The 16,497-nt window shown below is 40.4% G+C and overlaps 1 pseudogene; it reads right to left on the bottom strand.

The window, feature by feature from the left end:
* Positions 1-14,117, bottom strand: part of LOC105242172 — a 55,279-nt pseudogene extending 41,162 nt beyond the window's left edge.
* Between the last annotated feature and the right edge of the window lie 2,380 nt (positions 14,118-16,497).

Here is a 16,497-nt window from a genome sequence, read left to right on the forward strand (position 1 = left end):
CGCATGTTGGACTGTTTGATATTGTATCATAGGTCTTTGAGGTCTTCTTCCTTTTTCTTCAATTTTTTTCCTCTTCTGTTCTTTCTCCTGGGTAATTCCTATTATCCTCAAGCACACGGATTCTCTTGTTTGCCATCTCGTTTGTGCTGTTGAGCTCCTCTTGTGAATTTTTCATTTCAGCTACTGTGATTTTCAATTCTAGAATTTCCATTTGGTTCTTTTCTATAGTTTTAGTTTCTCTGTTGAGAGGCCCATTTGCTTATTCATTGGTGTCACACTTTACTTCTTTGAACGTATTTATAATTGTGGGTTTGAAATCTTTTGTTTGTTAAATCAACATCTGGGACTGGTCAGAGTCAGTTTCCATTTATTGCTTTTCTTTTTCTCTTGGAGTCTGGGCCACATTTATAATTCCATTTCTTTATATGTCTAATAATTCTTGGTTGCAGACTGGCCATCATGATACATCATGATCACAGGATACTGCATTCTAGAATCTGTTTTGTTCTGAGGATTGCAGTTTCTTATTTTTGTAGGCAATAAACCTGCCTGGACTCAAACAGCAACATTTTTCATGCCACCTCACCTCCCACTCCCACCCTGTGGTGTATAGCAGCTGATGTCTCTGCTTGTTTTTTTAGCTTTTAGCTGCTGCTAATTTAGCCTGGTCTAGAGGTTTTCCCTGCACTTGAGTAGTCTGGCAGTCAGTCAGGATTTCGTGCAGAATTTCTAGGCAGATGTGGTGGTTAATCCTCTCTTTGGTACCTTTGTTTTTGGAGCCCCCACATAAGTTTCCTGTTGTCAGTCCTCTGATATGAGTAAGACTTCTGCTATCCATTGCCTACATTGTGTGGGCTGGGGAATGTACCCAGTCCTAGGCACTATAAAGTCACAGATCTCACAGGTGCAGCTCTGTCTCTGTAGGGTAGATCTGCCTCTAGTTTCTGTCTTTTTTTGGCTCCCTGGGTTCTCATGCATGCATGTGTACATTGGTGGTCAGCCAGGAATTTGAGCTTTTTCCATCTCACTTTAAAATCTTTATCTCAAGGACATAAAAACATTCTATATTTCCTTATGAAGTTTAAAATCTTTTACCTTTCCTATTTAAATTTTTAATCAATCTAAAATTATTTTTTGTGTAGAACAGGCATCCAATTTGATTTTTTTCATATGACAATCAATCAACCCTCCTTTCCTCAGTGATCTGCAGTACCACTGAGGTCATAAATCAAATGTCCATATGTATGAGTGTTCCTGGGTTATTTTCCTCTTCCACTTGTTAATGTTTTTATCTTTGTATCAATATTATACTATCTCAATTACTATAGCTTTATAGTAAGTCTTGATATTTGGTAAGGCAAATCCTTCTTATTTTTCTTTGATAGGAATATCTTTGCTATTCTTATGCTTTTGCTTTTTTACATACATTTTATTTCTTTTTTCCAGCTTATGGAAATATAATGACATATAACACTGTGTAAGTTTGAGGGGTACAACACAATTTGATATACATATACTCGTGAAATGATTATCACAGTAAAGTTAGTTAATATCTCCAACACCTCATGTCATTACCTTTTTTTTTATACTGAGAACTTTCAAGATTTACTCTCTTAGCAACTTTTTTTTTTAAAAGATTTTATTTATTTATTTGGCAGAGATAGAGACAGCCAGCGAGAGAGGGAACACAAGCAGGAGGAGTGGGAGAGGAAGAAGCAGGCTCACAGTGGAGGAGCCTGATGTGGGGCTCAATCCCACAACACGGATCACGCCCTGAGCCGAAGGCAGACGCTTAACCGCTGTGCCACCCAGGCGCCCCATCTCTTAGCAACTTTTAAGTATATAATACAGTATTGTTAATGATAGTCACGATGCTAATTTTAAAATCCATTTAGCCACGATATGCCTTTTGATTGAAGAATTTAATTCATTTATATTTAACGTAATTATTGACACATAAGGGCTTACTAATGTCATCTTATTGTTTTCCCGTAGTTTTGTAATTCCCTTGTTATTTTCTTTCTCTCTTGCTGTCTTCCTTTGTGAACTGATGATTTTCCTGAGCAGTATGCTTTCATTTCCTCCTATTTATCTTTTGTATATCTACTGTAACTTTTTGCTTTTTGGTTACCATAGGGTTTACATAAAACTTCTCATAGATATAGCAGTCTACTTTAAGGCAATAACTTTGATCACATATGAAAACAGTACCCTTTTACTTTCTACCCCAACATTTTATGTTTTTAATGTCACAATTTACTTCTTTTTATATTATGTATCTATTAACAAATAATTGTAGCTATAGTTATTTTTAATACTTTTGTCTTTTAACCTTTAAACTGGAGTTAAGTAATTAACATACCACCATTTTACAATATTAGACTACTCTGAATTTGTATCAGGCTATTGCTTATTTTCATATGTTTTCATGTTACTAATTAGCAACCTTCCATTTCAGCTTGAAGAACTCCTTTCAGCATTTTTTGTAAGACAGCTTTAGTGGTGATGAACTCCGTCAGCTATTGTTTGGAAAAGTCTTTATCTCTTCTTTATTTCTGAAGGACAACTTTATCACATAAGGTCCACTTGGTTGGTAGTTTTTTTTTCTTTTATCACTTTGAATATATCATCCCACTCTCTCCTGGCCTGCAAGGCTTCTGCTAAGAAATCTGCTAATAGCATTATGGGGGTTCCCTTGTATGTGAGGATTTTTTTCTTGTTGTTTTTAATTTGTTCTCTTTGATTTTAGACAATTTATTTTTTTTAATGTGTCTTGGGGAATATAGTTTTGGGTTGAAATTGGGGGGACCTATGATCTTCATGATCTTGAATATCCAAATCTCTCCCCCGATTTTGGAAGTTCTCAGCCTTTATTTCTTTAAATAAGTTTTCTGCTCCTTTCTCCCCCTCTTCTCCAGGGGACTTCTGGACTTCTACAGAGGCCCTCTTATCTATGGGTGATTGTCTAAATTGGTGTTCTTTGAGGGAAGACAGTAGAAAGCTCTTATTCCACCATCTTGATGATGTCAGTCCACATATCTTCGCAGACGTGCAGCCTAGATGGTCTCTGCCTCTCTCAGCTGGGCACTGACATGTCTTTATCCCCTTATCTCCTACATACATTTTAGAATCATGTTAAGTTCCTAAAAAAAACTGTTGGGATTTTCTTTGGAATTTCATTCCATGTACAGACGAATTTGGAAAGAACTAACATTTTTAGGATATTGTCTTTCAGTAATGAACATATTTGTTCTCTTCATTTATTTGGGTCTTATTTTTAGACAAAATTTTAAAACGTTTTCTATAAAAGCCCTAAAAAGTGGACCCTTAAACAAGGCCTGGAGTGAAACAGCGAGCAGTTACTGGTATCTGTATACCTGAGGCAGAACGATGTTATTTCAGGCATTTCTCAGGATTTAGGGAAGTCAGTACAAGGATCAAAAGACTGAGAAATTTAACTTGTCTTCCAGGATGTTTTTACGTACAAGTGCAGTATTTGTAAGAAAAAAATATTATAGAGAACAGATTAACTGATAATGGACACTCACCCCAGCTTTAATGTAAATAGGAGAAAATACCCAACCGAGAACACAGAGTAGGAACGGAGCCTGAAACCAGGAAGAAGAATTACATCAGAGTCTCATCTAGGCCAAGCTCTTAAATGAGATTCAATCTCAATGACTACCTGTTTTGAGACTAACAAATGTATGTGTATTGGGGAAACTTACAAACAACAGCTGGAAGGCACAACTTTCAGTGTAACAAACTACTTACAGGCACTTGATCTTTGCCTAGGAAAGAGTGTATTCTTAATTTTGGGGGTTTCATTGAGCCAGTTTTCAGGGGCTTTATTTTTAATTTTAATTTTTATTGTTTGCCTACTTCCAGATTGGAGTAAAGGTGGTTTATATATAAAAGATAGTTTAAAAAAAAGCAGAAATCATTCAGAAAAATGGGGGAGAAGCGCTACCAAAATTTCATACAAGTTACTGAAATTAAGTGATAAATTTGGCTCTGGCTTTCTTACAAAGAAGGGGTAAGGTAAGCTGAATATATAAAGCAGATGCTAGTAAATTCTAAGCGGTAAATTGTGGTAAAAATCAGGGCTTCTTGGTACGTTTGAAACTGACTCTGCTAGAAGTATCCTTTATTTTTGTAGAAAGACGAGATTCAGAAAGTAGGGAGCTTTCTGATTTATCCAGAAAGGTCGATGATTTATATAGAGATAAATTAATAAGCCCAAGACTTATAAATTCACTTATATTGAACTTATATAGTGAACAAATTCTATATTCTATAACAAATATATCCCAGAGATTAAATAAATAATCCATTTCATAAGTTTTATAGTTGAAACTTGGTAGTTTTGTCATAATTAGTTGACTTTCTTGAAGAGCTCAGTTGAGCCCACTCTCAATACATACTCCGAATATACACACACATGTACATACACACATACATGTACATATATCTGTGTGTCTATATGTACACACATATACACATATATATCTGTATATATATCTAAGCACAAATGTATATGTACACATATACTTAAATGTTAATAAGATCTTTTCTCTTTTCCCTACCTGATTAGTCTTTTAATAGTTCTTTCTTCACTGTGTTGCTATGACCCTTGGAATGTAACTTTATTAACTAAGAACAACAACTGACACAATCTTTTTGAGAAATCAAAGACTTGGTTCCTTTCTTCCATGTCTTCTCCAGAAGTCTTCAATATTTGCTGGAAGTCTAAAGCAAATTTTTCCGTCTGTGAGTTTTACTTGGACAATGGTGAAGAGGGAGGTTAGCAGCTATACAGGGTATCACTCACGTTCCACTCAAAGGCCCCAATAGCAATCCCTGAAGTTGCTCCTTTTCCAGCCAGACCCATAAAGTGGCCACTGCCAATATTTGAGGCAAAAAGAGAAGCACCTATCTGAAAATCAAAAGGCAATCACCTATCAGAACTCTCAGTCCAACTCCAAGAAATCATTTTCACAAATGTAAACTCAAACTGAATTTTCCATTTTCTCAAAACGGATTATTCCCCGGGCAGAATTCCCATTTGTGTTTCTTCTACCCAAACCCTAACCGTAAATTAGAAGCCCAGTGAGGAGGGAGAAAGTGAAAAGAGAAGGATGGCCATTCTTATGGAGCCACCCTTCACCTGCCCTGGTGGCTTCCTCACAGTTCCCTACTGCAGAAATATTAGCAGAGTGTGATTTCACACTTTTTCAAATAATTTAAAAATATCAACAGTTTGATTAGCTGTAAGAGACTAGTTAAAATCCTAAGGTACATGAATATGATGAAATACGATGTAGCATTCAGAAAGAATAAAGGAGCTTTTCACAAAACAATAAGGTAAGCAGTATGTATAATATAATCTCATTAAAATTTTATGTGTGCATCTTACGCTTGTGCCAAATATGCATGGGAGTGATTCTGGCAGTACACATATATCACAAAATATTTCTGGAATTATGGTTATAGAGATGGAATGAGGAGAAAATTTCAAGTTCTATACTTAGACCGCAACTTTTGGGTTTTTTACAATCAACATCTGTTACTTTCAAAAGTAAAAATCCTAGAGGTATTTAAATGAGCAAAATCCTTCCTAAACCAATAACAGCTTTTTAGTTGAGTAGGGATAGCCACTCCATTCAAAACCAAAATCCAACTATTATGTTGTTGACATGAGGTAGATTTAAAACCAAATTATCAAGAGATGCTGCAAGTAACAAAACCTTTTAGGTAAAAACAGACACCCCAGCGTTGACAATATTGACATAAGAAAAAGTAGCATTCAAGATCAAAAGCATAAAACAAAGAGGGTTTTTAAAAATAACTATAAAAAGTAAAATGCACTAGTAAGACATAGTTGAGAACATGCAGACACCAAATACCTTAACGGAGACAATTATAAGGCAAAAAAAAAAAAAGTCTTAGAAGTGGCACATAGTAAGTACTACAGTAATACTAGTTATTTTTATTATTAAGAATGTTCACTCCAGGTGCACCTGGGTGGTTCAGTTGGTTAAGCATCTGCCTTTGGCTTGGGTCATGAACCCAGGGTCCTGGAATCAAGCCCCACATCAGGCTCCCTGCTCAGCAGGGTGCCTGCTTTTCCCTCTCCCCACTGCTTGTGCTCTCTCTTGCTACCTCTCTCTCTCTCAAATAAATAAAATCTAAAAAAAAAAAAAACCCTAATGTTCACTACATTTACCATAACAGTGAAAAGTTATATACAATCTAAATTGCCCAACAATATGGTGCATAAATGGTGGAATGTCCATATGTTACAACATTATGAAACGGCATATAAATATAAAATAAATCCACCTATCTATGTTTTATAGATGTCCGAAGATATTAGCACATTATTAAATTAAATGTAGGTTTAAAAGGCACCATTCATTAATTCACTAACTACTAATAAATGTCCCTCGCCAACTATGTTCAGGCACTGTTCTAGATATTAGGCATACATTGGTGAGCAAAATAGACAAAAATCTCTGCTCTCATGAAGCTAACATTCGGTTGGGAAAAAGAGAATAAACAAAATAAATTAGAGGATTATTTTAAAGCTATTTATTTATTTATTTATTTGAGAGAGAGCATGTGTGTGCTCCTGAGGCGGGGGGTGGGGGGTGAAGCAGAGGGGGAGGGAGAGGGAGGGAAAAGAATCTCAAGTAGACTCCCCACTGAGTGCAGAGCCCAGTGCAGGGCTCGATCCCAGGACTCTGAGATCATGACCTGAGCTGAAGCCAAGAATTCGACATTTAACTGACTGAACCATCCCGGTGCTCCAAGGATTATTTTATAGTATGATAGACAGTGATAAATTAACCACAGAGTTAAAAAAAAGAAAGATGGGGAAGTGGATAGAAAGTACTGGGAAATTGGGTAGTCAGGGTAGATTGTCTGAGAGAAGAGCTGAGGAAGTCCAGAAGAGGTGAGGGAGCAAGCCATGGGGATTCTGGGGAGAGCGCTCCGGCTGGATAGAGCAGCAGGGGCAAAGGCCCTGAGGCAGAAGCACGGCTGGGTTGTTAAAGGACATTGGATAGAGCTGGGGACAGGCATTCAGAGAGGCAAAGTCAGAAAGGTAACGAGGTGCAGATCATCTGTGCCCTAACATACGCCACTGTAAGCAGTGGGGCTTTCATTCTGGGTGACACGGGAGCCCCAAGAGGGTTTTAAGTAGAAAAGTGACATGGTTTGGCTTGAGTTTTAATAGGTTCCCTTTAGCTGCTCTGCTGAGATTGGCTATAGAAGAGCCAAGGTAGAAAGATGGAACTCAATTATAATTAATCCAGGTGAGAGACAACAGCAGCAACTCTGGAGGCAGAGTTGATGGGAAGTGGGCAGATTTGAAAGAGATCTTTTAGATCGAGTCACAGGATTTCCTGATGGATGGGATGTTGGGTAGAAGAGAGACTAAACTGTCTAACAAGACTCCATATTTGTCAACTGGAGCAACCAGAAGGATGGACTTGCTATTCAGGAGACAGGGAAGATGGTGGGAGGAGCCGATTTGTGGAGGAAGGTCCGAAGCTCCTTTTGCAGCTTGTTCTGTTTGGGATACCTGATAGACCTCTCAAGCGCAGGTGCTGAATAGTGCAGGCGTCACAAGCGAGTCTGGAGTTCACTGGAGAGACCTGGGATTTGTTAGCATGTAACTGGCATTCAATGCCATGAGCTACATGAGTTGCCAAGTGGGTGAGTGTAATTGAAGAGAAGTGGTCAGGTGTGAGCCCTGGGGACCTCCAGCTTTAAGGAGCAAGGAAGATGGAGGACAGCCAGCCAGGGAGACTGACCATGAGCAGCTGAAGAGGCAGCTGGAAAAGAGGAGAGAAAGGCGACAAAACAGGGAGGGAGGGAGGACCGAGAGTCTCAGAGTTTCAACACTGCCAAGCCAGCTGAGATGAGGACTGGGAACTGGGTACAAGAATAAGTCATGTACAACTGGGAAAAAAAAAAGGAAAGAAAGAAAGAGAAGAGTAAGTCATGTGGTGGGCCTTGACAAGAGAACTTATACCCATCAGGTATCTGCTAATTGAAGAATATAAAACAAAAAAGAAAGCCAGAGTGGCAAAAATCATTCTTCTAATTCAATTTCCTTTAATAATGCCAAATTTTTCCTTTAATAATGCCATATTTTGCTCATTAAGCAATAATCCTAACAATGAAAAGAGAGGGCATAGCAAAGAAATTAATAAACCATAACATACACGAACATTGGGAGGCCAAAGCATGTTAGCGTCTCCTGAAAACGATTACAAGTGTCAGTTACACAAGATAATGTGGGAAGCAGACTGCCGTTTCTCTGGGTACAGAAAACATGACTTCAGGTCTAAGAGAGGCTCAGGCAAAAGACTGGTGTCCTCACAGCCAAGGAAAAGACTGTGCTGCTAGAATCCTCTGCAGAAAAATAAACTAAGGGAGGAGGCCCGTTGCAAACATTTCTTTGCTGCATTCGATCTCTTTCTAAACCAGGTATGTATGTGTATATATATATATATACATATATATATATATATAAAGATTCAAGTATAATTCAGAGTTAACACCAGGAAACTGCTTTTCCCCAAATCGCCCAGCTAAGAGGCAAAGCCATTTCTGCTAGGTTGTTGGATCCATCAGAGTTAGTAAGTGTACTTTCCTCGTCCCTTTGAATAAAGGCACCTTCTCCTCCTCAGACAAGACTTCTCTCTTTGAAGCGTTACCCCAGTGTGAAAAACCAGATCTTTGCTATAAGACTGGTTAACATTTGAGGGCAAAGAATATTAGTGAGTAAGGGCCTGCTTCTTACACAATGCTCTAAGTCTACCTTACACTCCTGTGCAGGAAACACAAGCACATTTTTACATAATAAGCTATAAAGCAGCCCTGGCTCAGGCTTGGCTTGGGTCCTCTGACCCTGGGCCCTGTTAGTTACCCACATCCTCCTCCTCCCTAGGGCACCCCTGCCCACTCTGTCATGGGCTGGCAGCTGCCTCTGCTGCTGTGGGAGTTTTGAAGCACTCCTCTTGGATGGAATCACTCTGAATAATGAATAAATTATTTAATACATAAAAGACAAAAAATGTTTCTACTCCACCTCCCTCCATCCAGCATCATGCTGTTCCATACCTCCAAGCTTCGGCATATGCTGTTCCCTCTGCCTGGAATACCCTCACACTCTACCTGCCAAACACCCACTTCACCTCCAAATCCTGCTCAAACAAGCCTACCTCTGCAAGGCCTTTCCTGTCTTGTACCACCTCCACCCAGCAAGCCTGGGTTTCACCTTCCATCCATACCTGCCCTGCGCACCTCCCACCAGACTCACTGTACTGCACTGTAATGTGCTGTGACTTGCTGGATACACATCTAATTCCTGTTCTAGATTGTTTGCTTTCAGAGGGCCAGACTGTCTATTTCTGACCTGTATCCTGGAACCTAGAACAATGCTTTGCATGTACGAGGCACCTAATAAGTGGTTAGTGAATTAAACTGAGTTGAATGGAAACACGTTGGTAAGAAACTTCTTCAGAGTTACACAAACTCTACTGGAATGAGTTTCCCGATGTAGCAACTTCAAATTATTTTGGGCATAAGACATCTAACTCAAGTAACAGACAAACTAATGTGCGGCCCGCCACATGGATTGCCACATGCGAGGGTTACTCGCCGGCCACCATGCTAGATTGCGGCCAGCCAGGAAGAAGTCTTCTACTGTCCCTCGACTGCTTGACAGGATAGCCTTAAAAACAAACAAACGAAGGAATATAAGAAACAAACTGCTGCAAAGACACAGATCTCTCAAACAATTACCTTCACTTATGGGTAAATTTCTTCAGCAGAGATCCCCCAAATCCATTCTCCCTTTCTTTCTTTTTAGGAATAGAAGCCTCCACCCACTGAGTTACAATGAAAGTTCATGGCTGCCTAGCTGGAGGCTATATACAGTCTCTTTCAAGTCTGATTGCATGGACATTTCCATTTCTCTACACTCTCGGGAAAATAGCATTGCCCCGATGTAGTCAAAGGAAAAGCCTGTGGATTTCCTGGATTGCGCAGAACCAGCACAACCTAAGGATGACAGCTAGTTGACAGAAGTGTGTTTCTGGGGGAAGAGTGAACTTAGAAGCTGCATGTGAGGTATTTGTGTTATAATGGGTCCCCTCACATCATAAAGCCTTACGCCAAAGACACAACTCTCCAAATCAGATGCATTAAGTTAGTCTCACTTCATCTACACTAAATATTTATCAAGGGCTTGCTATGTGCAGAGCTGAACTTTTCTAAGGAAAGTATCAGCAGTAAAACTTTTAAAAGGAATTTATAAAATCTTCTCAGCTGAATAAAAGCGTCTTCTCTTTATGGAAAAAGAGGACCAGAGAGTAAGAAGAGGAGATCCTGGGAAGAAGGTAGCTTAAGCGCCTGTCCCTGCCTCTTCCTTCCTCCGTGCTCTCTTTCTGGATTAATAATACAACCACAGGGGTGCCTGGGTGGCTCAGTCAGCTAAGTGGCTGCCTTTGGCTCAGGTCATGAACCCAGGGTCCTGGGATGGAGCCCCGCATTGGACTCCCTGCTTAGCGGAGAGCCTGCTTCTCCCTCTCCCTCTGCCTGCCACTCTGCCTACTTGAGCTCTCTCTCTCTCTCTCTCTGTCAAATAAATAAATAAAAATCTTTAAAAAAAAATAACACAACCACAGCAGCCAGGTTGGTGGGGAAGAAGATACAGCCAACACTTTCTCAAAGATCTCTGAGTTGACACTGATAAAAGAGAAAACAAACCGAAAGAAGTGTAACTTTTTCCCCCTTTACCATCCTGTAAGAGCCAAGGCACCAGTAGCAAAGACTAAGATTTCCCAGTTCCCTGGGGGGCTTGGCAGACAGGAATTGATGAATGCTTCCAGAAAGGAGTCCCACCTGTGTGACTGCGGGCAATCAGTTCAGTGAGAAAAGGATGGTTTAGTAAATGGAAGAAAATAAAGCTAGACTCATCCATCACATCATATATAAAAATAAATTCTGGATGTTCTAGAGATTTAAATATGAAAAAAGCTATAAAATATTAGAGAAGATTTAGGATAATACTTGTAGGACCTTGGAATGGGAGAAAACTTTCCTATGCAAGGTGAGAAACCTACAAAGATACAAAGGAAAAGAGAAATAGTTGACTTCCTCAAAGTTAACAAAAACTCAAATGACAGAAAGACACCATTAACAGTTTAGACCAGTGGTTCTCAATCAGAGGTGATTTTTGTCCCATCCACCCAGGGCAGGGGATGGTTGGCAATGTCTGGAGACATTTTTGGTTGTGAATGGGCAGGGGTCAAGGATACCTCCAAGCATCCTATAACACATAGGACAGACGGCCACAATGAATTACCTGGTTCCAAATATCAGTAGTAGACACTGGTCTGGACAAATGATAGCTTGGGGAAAACATATGAGCAAGTCAAATGACAGAGAAATTGATAAAAGCAAAGTCAAACAACCCAAACATAAAATGGCACATAAATTGGCTACGCACAGGAGAAGAAAATCCATGCACAATAAACTCATAAAAAGATGCTCAACCTCACTGGGAGTCTAGGAAGTGCAAATCAAACTACAACAAACAGCTATTCACCCATCAGGCTGGCAACACACACACACACACACAAGCAGTAACAAGCAAATCCCGGGGAAAAGAGCATGATCATATCCTGCTTGGGAGAAAAGTAAAGTAAATCTCAACAAGCTTTGGGGGTTGGCATTTAGTAATAACCACTAAAATTTCAAGTAAATGGATACTTCTGACCCAGCAGGTCTAATTTCAGCAATCCATGTTACACAGATTAAAAGCACCAATACATCAAAAACAACACCTGCCAACAGTCTAAGGGTCAGTAGGGAAGAGTTGAAGAGTACACACGTTTGTAGGACTACTAGGCAGCTAATAAAAACATAAGCTGAATCTCTATCTATTGACCTAGAGGACTGTGTCCATATACAGTAAGTGGGGAAAACAGTGAGCTGCAGTGTAATGTGTACAATATGATCACATCTTCTGTAAAGACAAAAGAAAAAACCTCTATATATGTATCCACATGCTTGCATAAGCACTGAGAAAGGGAAGGAAGGATACACGACCCATGGTGACCTCAGAGGGATGGGAATGGATGGGGGAAGAATGGTAACATTCCTTATTTATGCATCTTTTTACTTCTTACAATGAACATGTAATACTTTCCTAATTAAAAACAATATATGATTTTCCAAAAAGAACAAATGGAAAGATACTAATATAATGAGGGAAAAAGACTGAAGCATTCTGGATAACTGTGCGTGTTTTATGGCTCCCAGAAGAATAGAAGGAACAGCAGGTTTCTTTTGGAAATGACCAGATGGCTTACTAGTCGTCTGCCCTTGGTCAGACTTAGGCCCCAACCAGGCCTGGAAGACAGCTGGGTGGGGGCTTCCTAATTCAACACGAGCACTGGGGAAAGGATCCCAAAACAAGTACTCATGACTCTGAGCCCCTGTGTCCATAGGCCACTTAGAAGGATGTTTCTCATAATTGAGGCCAATTTAAAAAAAATCTTTTGTTTGAATGGTCTGGATAAATACCCCGGATTTCTCCTTTATGTTTGGAATAAAGGGTCTATATTTTCTCTTCTGGTATAGAATTCTCTTAATAGGATGGAGACCATGTCTTCATTACTCTATCTACTTACTAGCAGCATAATGACTTACTGTAAGCCCTCAAAAAGAGGTCCACTGCTTGCACTTAGAAAGGCCAGACTCTGCACAGTAAGATCCTGTTCATGATCTGGTGAAATGACTCAAAGTAAACGTCACATGGGCATGAAAAGCTTCAGTTGGGGGGGGCACCCAGAATGAGGACTTTCCTGCTGGTTAGTGAATGGTGACACTTCTGCTTGGTGAAGCAGGCCAGGCAGAAGCTTCTGACCGTTAACAGCTTACCCAAGGGTGACACCATGACCCTAGCCAAAGCTTTCATATCCATCTGATCTTTCACTGGAACACAGGCAGGCTCCTCCTAGGCAGGGCCTGTCTCTGGGTAGTATGGTTAAAAGACATGACTGACTGCTTACACGCTAAGCTCTAGTGGGCAAATGGTGGTAAAGAAGACGATGGTCTCGGGGGCCTGGGTGGCGCAGTTGTTAAGCATCTGCCTTTGGCTCAGGGCGTGATCCCGGCGTTCTGGGATGGAGCCCCACATTAGGCTCCTCTGCTGGAAGCCTGGTTCTTCCTCTCCCACTCCCCCTGCTTGTGTTCCCTCTCTAGCTGGCTGTCTCTCTGCCAAATAAATAAATAAAATCTTAAAAAAAAAAGAAGACAATGGTCTCTGCCCTCTTAAGAGAACCCTGTAGGAAGAACAAACAAACAACAAAAAATAACTTTTCATTCAAATTCAGAGGGAATGCTTAGAGCCCTAAGTTACATGTGACCTTTGAGATTTTGCTAGCAAGGCAAAGGGGTTAAGCTCATGAGTCAGATCAGGCAGCTCTAGGTTTGAATCTGAACCCAATCATTCCCTGGTAGTTACCGAACCTCTTTGAACTTCAGATTCCTCAAGTGTGAAACTGGAGGGAATGACAGCATATTATTCACAGCACGGGTGTGAGGATGTGATGAACTTAAAAGCACTCAGGACAGACCTGGCACTTACGGGCCTAATCAGCATTAGCGGTCATTATTATCACCATCGTCATGATGATCGTTAGCAACGACTGCTTGCACAAAAACCGCTTAGGCTCCAAGCAGCGGGCACAGGGCGATTTGGGCCTGCCTGTTTATTTGGGGGGGTGGTGAGGAAACGTGGGGTCGGTCAAGGGTGGCTCCGTTACTAAGGACCTGCATTTATTGACTCTTGGCTGGAAGGGTGGGGAGTAGCTGGGCCGAGGGAGCGTGGAGAGGTCTCCGCGGAGGGCTGTGCATAGGCTGGGACAGGGATGACAGGGTACTGGGGTGGGGCGGGATGCGAGGTGGGGTCCAGGTGACTGACACGGAGCCAGTCAAAACCAGCCCGGTGTCCAGGTCGCCGCCCTCCCCTCCGGGCCCGGACGGACCCACAGCCCGATGCCCAGGACCAACAGGAAGTACAAAACCATCACCAGGATGTCTAGGGTGCTACTGACACCGGAGCTCAAAGTACTCCATCTTGAGAGGTCGTCACCCCACGAAAAGCCCATGTTGGCGCTTCTGCCCGGTGAGCAGTCCGGGCTGTCAGAGAAGGCGGCAACGGCTTTGACTTCGGCTTGGCTTTGGCTGTTGCTCCGCCGCCGCAGGGCATCCTGGGAAGGGCCGCCGGGCAGCCTGGGAGTTCCCAGCATGCCCCGAGAGCCAGCACCACCCAGATCCCCCCAGCTACGGATGCTTTCTTCCTTTGGGGTTGGTCTGTTTAGAGAGAAAACGAAAAGCCCTTTGTCACTGCTGTTCCAGGCACAACGCCCCCGCTGTGTGGACTGCACTCCCTTTATCTGGGGAGACTGTGAGTTGGGCTGGGGTGAGGCCAAGTGTGAGGCTACAGAGGCAGGATCAGTTCACAGTGACCTTTCTGAGCCACCTTGGAGCCTGGGGTAAAGTGAGAAGCCAGTGATCCTGCCTGTCTTTATTTACGATTTTCATATTTGGTTCATTGTGGATTGGTGTTAATTTGGATTTAGTAAAACAAGTACATTGGAATTCAATTTCTCCTGAGTCGTGAGTTTTTCAGTGCCCCGTTAAATTTTGCACCAAGGAAAATGCATCTCTCTCCTCACCCTAGTCAGGGTCCTGCTTGGACCAACCGATTACAGAGGGGCCCCTGCTTTTTGCAATTTGATCTTTCACTGGTGCTGTGAGCATTTTTTAATCTGGGCCAAGCATTACTCTCCTTGATGTCTCTTCGAAAGGTGTTTTTCTACTAAACTGTCTTTTTAGAAATTTTGGTTAATAATAATAACACGAAAAAATGCTTATAACAATAATGCTAGCTAACATAATAGTTCTTGCTAGGTACCAGAACTCCTATGCACTTTGCACATGTTAACCCATTTGATTCTTGAAATAAGCAAATTGAATTTATAACCACAAGGAGGGGGAGGCTTGTACCAACTGGTAGCCAGTCAGAGGTCTATGATCACAGCCTCCTGAGAAGAACTGTATAGTTCTAGTTTAAGTTCAGCGCTATCCAAAAGAAATGTACTATGACTCACAGATGTTATTTTATTCCAGGTTTATGGAGGTACGATTGACAAAAATTGTACATATTTAAGATGTAAGTGATATTTAAGATATAGGTGATTTTGATAAATGTATATATTTGAAATAATTTCCATGATCTAATTAACATATTAATCACCATTACTACTTTGTGTGTGTATGTTAAGAACACTTGAGATCTACTCTGTTAGCAAATTTCAAGTATGCAGTACATTATAATGAACTATAGTCACCATGTTGTACGCTAGGTCTCTAGAATTTATTCATCTTATAACTGAAAGCTTGTACCCTTTGATCAATATCTCTCCTTCCCCGCCCAGGCCTGCCGTGGCTTCTGGTAATCACCATTCTGTTGTACTTTCTGTTACTATGAGTTTGACTTTTTTTTTTAAATTTCACATATAAGTGAGATCAGGTAATGTCTTTCTGTGCCCGGTTTATTTCACTTAGCATAATGTCCTTCAGGTTTATCCGTGTTGTTGCAAATGGCAGGGTTTCCTTCTGTTGGCAGGCTGAATAATATTCTATTGTGTACATATATACCACATTTTCTTTATCCGTTCATCTGTCCATGGACACTGAGGTTGCATCCAAATCTTGGCTACTGTAAAATGCTGCACTGAATATGGGAGTGCAGATTTCTCTTTGAGATAGTGACTTTATTTCCTTTGGATATATACCCAGAAGTGGAATTCCTGGATCATGTAATCGTTCTATTTTTAATGTTCTGAAAAACCTCTATGCTGCTTTCCACAAAGGCTGTGCCAATTTACACTCTCACCAGTAGCGTTTTCCCTTTTCTCTACATCCTCGCCAATACTTGTTATCTCCTGTCTTTTTGATAATAGCCATCCTACCAAATTTGAACTAATATCTCATTGTGGTTTTGATTTATATTTCCTTTTTTATAGACATTTTATTTTTAATTTTTTTCACTTTTATTCTATATTTTTTCATTAATTTTCTTATATTTTCCAATTCCTTTTTATCTTTGTTATTTTTTAATTTTTATTTTTACATATATACTTCTGTATTTTTATTTACATTAATTTAATTTAATTTTTTAAATTTTGGGATCTATATATTTTTAAGCTTCTAACATTTTATTTATTTTTTATTATTGTTATTTTTTATTATGTTCAGTTAGCCACCATATAGTACATCATTAGTAACGATTTTTTTAAATGATTTTTTATTATATTATGTTAGTCACCATACAGCACATCCCTGGATTCCGATGTAAAGTTCGATGCTCCATTAGTTGCGTATAACACCCAGTGTACCATGCAATAA

The sequence above is a fragment of the Ailuropoda melanoleuca genome, chromosome 14, assembly GCF_002007445.2.
Source record: "Ailuropoda melanoleuca isolate Jingjing chromosome 14, ASM200744v2, whole genome shotgun sequence".
In the NCBI taxonomy this organism is placed as follows: domain Eukaryota; kingdom Metazoa; phylum Chordata; class Mammalia; order Carnivora; family Ursidae; genus Ailuropoda; species Ailuropoda melanoleuca.